This window comes from Marmota marmota, unplaced genomic scaffold (genome assembly GCF_001458135.2).
Source record: "Marmota marmota marmota unplaced genomic scaffold, marMar, whole genome shotgun sequence".
Taxonomy (NCBI): Eukaryota; Metazoa; Chordata; class Mammalia; order Rodentia; family Sciuridae; genus Marmota; species Marmota marmota.
Genome location: NW_026000205.1, coordinates 10360979 through 10364569, shown reverse-complemented (window position 1 = coordinate 10364569; position 3591 = coordinate 10360979).

The following is a 3591-nucleotide window of genomic DNA, read 5'->3' as shown; positions in this document are numbered from 1 at the left end:
GAGAAGAAGATTAACATTAAATAGGGATGAGAGGTGGGAGGGAAAGAGAGAGAGAAGGGGAAACTGCATGGAAATGGAAGGAGACCCTCAGGGTTATACAAAAGTACATACAAGAGGAAGTGAGGGGAAAGGGAAAAATAATACAAGGGGGAGAAATGAATGACAGTAGAGGGGGTAGAGAGAGAAGAGGGGAGGGGAGGGGAGGGGAGGGGGGAAAGTAGAGGATAGGAAAGGCAGCAGAACACAACAGACACTAGTATGGCAATATGTAAATCAATGGATGTGTAACTGATGTGATTCTGCAATCTGTATACGGGGTAAAAATGGGAGTTCATAACCCACTTGAATCAAAGTGTGAAATATGATATATCAAGAAATTTGTAATGTTTTGAACAACCAACAATAAAAAATTAAAAAAAATTTTTTGTCAGAACATAAAACTGGAGCTCACCTTCTCATATGTTGACATGGCATTCCGCTCCTCACAGAGTATATTTCATCTTCTCTTACTCTCTTTCGTCACTGCTATGACTTAAGGATCCATTCCTTCTTTTAAGGTCAACATGCCTGAATTCCAAGGGAAATTATTTCCAGTGAAACTGCAATTCATATTGTGTCCTATCTACAGATGAGATTTGCCTGTCTCCTATTCCTGACAGTTTCATTCAGCATCTTAGACTTGTTACGAACTGTCTTCCCAATGTGAATTTGCCAACAGTATACTTCTTCACATTTATGGATCCCCCACACCTGCATTTGTACATTTCAACCCATTTATCCTAATAGCCCTTTCATATAGGTCTGAAAATTATCTACAAATTATAAAACAAAGTATGGTATTCTGCATTTGTGACCATATGTTTATATATGTGTAGGTGTGATTAAAATCACTAAAGTATGGAGGATAGCCCTGAGCATTGTGTATTGAAGGTGATTCTGATCACAGCAAAATTTGAGGAAGCCATCTGCTTCCCTAATCACCTCCTCAGCTTCTATTATTATCTGACCTTAGTGTTTGTGCTTTTCTGTGTTTTACAAATTGCTTAGCCATATTTGAGAACCATATAAGCATCTTTGCTGGGTGTTATTTTTAATTTAATCCTCCCTTTTTTAATATTTATTTTTTAGTTTTAGGTGGACACAATATCTTTATTTTATTTTTATGTGGTGCCGAGAATCAAACCCCAAACATATTAGGTGGATGTGCTACCACTTGAGCCACATCCCTAGCCCCTCCCTTTTTTTTAAAGAAATTTAACTTCCGAGTAGAATGAATATATGTACGTTTTTATTTTCTTTCAGATCTAGAATCAGTATGACCAAAATATTATCTCTAAAAAAAAAACATTTCAGTCAGGTAATACTTTACCATGAAGACATGCCTCCATTTATTCATCCGACTTTTCTTATTCCACATCAAAAAACTATTAGCAAAGAGAAGCCCTGTGAATCTGTGATATGTGGGAAGACTTTTAATCAGAACTCAGAATTTTCAACATCAGAGAAAAATATATGAATGTAAGGAGTGTGGGAAATCCTTCAGTCGTGGCTCACTTGTTACTCAACATCAGAAGATTCACATTGGTGAAAAAGCCTATGAGTGAAGGAATATGGAAAAGCCTTTAATTATTGCTCAAACCTTAATGATCATCAGATAACTCACACTAGTGAGAAACCTTATGAATGTAAAGTATGTGGAAAAGCCTTTACAAAAAGTTCACAACTTTTCCCTCATCTGAGAATTCATACCCGTGAGAAACCTTATGAGTGTAAAGAGTGTGGGAAGGCCTTTTCTCAACACTTAAGACTTATTCAGCATCACAGAATGCACACTGGTGAGAAACCTTACGAGTGTAAGGAATGAGGAAAGTGTTGAGGCCTTCAGCAGCGCCTCAACACTTACTAACCATCACAGAATCATGCTGGTGGGAAGTTCTATGCATGTAAAGAATGTTCTATGCATGTAAAGGCCTTTATTCAGAGCTCAGAACTTATTCAACATCAGACAATCCATACAGATGAAAAACTATGTGAATATAACAAGTGTGGAAAGGCCTTTAATAAAGGCTCAAACCTTACTAGACATCAGAGAATTCACACTGGTGAGAACCTTATGATTGTAAGGAATGTGGAAAGGCTTTTGTTAGTCACTCAGACCTTATTCGCCATGAGGGAATTTCATACTGGGTAAATGATAAGAAAGTAAGACCCTTTTGTGAACATTTATTTTTTAAAAAACATATAATGAAAATAAACCAGGAATGAAGGTTCCCTGTGTATTAAGTTTTCCAGGTACTGTAATAAAGAATCAAGAAAAATTTGGTACCTTAAAATAAAGGAATTTATTCTCTCACAGTTTTGAAGCCTGGACATCCAGAATCAAAGTTGGGGTTATAAGGACTTACAAAGGTTATGTGAAGAACTCTGAAGGAAAATGTGTTTTATGCCTTTCTCTCGACATCCCGTGGTTTACAGGTGCATCTCTACTCTGCCTCCATCTTTTGCAGTCTCTCTATGTATCTCTGAATTTTCCCTAACATAGACACTAGTCATATTGTATGTCACCTAATGTATGATCCCATCATGAGTTGATTACATTTGTAAAAATCCTATTTCATTGTGAGATCACATTCACAGGTACCAGGGGTTAAGACATCACTATATTTTGGGGGTGGGGGGACATAGTTCAACATATAACACCTTGTGAAAGTATTTTGTCTAATGTATTTATAATTTCCTTTTATAACCTTCTGAATAAAATTTATTTTAAAATATAAATTTAAGGTCTAAATTGAACCTCCCTTCTCCCTGACCAAAAAAAAAAAAAATTCTCTCCCAAACTGCTTGGCTTATTCAGTGTTCTTTCCTCATTTTTCCCTCCTTAATTTGTTTATATTACCTTATGTTTTAGGGACATCTTTTTTATTGCTGTGACCTATTTTATTGCTGTGCTTCCAATACTGCACTGTAAGTTGTGTTACATAGACTCTTAACTCTTGAAAAAACTATTTTTGAAAGCAGTTCATTTTCTTTACTTTTTGGAACCAGAGCCTCACACATGCTAAACGAGCACTCAACCACTGAGCTACATCCCTAGCCCCCACCTTTTTTTGAGACATAGTCTCAATAAGTTGCCCAGGCTGGCCTTCAACTGACCATCCTCCTTGCCTCAGCCTCTTGAATAGCAGGAATTAACAGTAATACACACCTCACCCAGAATTGATTTCTTATTGTTTTTTTTAAGAAGTTGAGGAAAACAGGAATACAAAGAAAAATATAAAGACTATTTCAATGCTATTTTAATCCTGCTGACCAGAGATGACAGCTTTCAAATTATTACAACAGATCTTTCCAAACTTATAAAGTGTAATCATAACCCTGGTGCAGTGGTGCACAGCAGCCCAGGGGGCTGAGGCAGGAGCATCACGAGTTCAAAGGCAACCTCATTAATTTAGTGAGGGCCTAAGAAATTAGTGAGACTCTATTTCTAAATAAAATACAAAAATAGGGGATGGGAATGTGCCTCAGTGGTTAAGTGCCCCTGAGTTCAATCCTTGGTACCAAAAAAAAAAAAAAAAAAAAAAAAAAAAA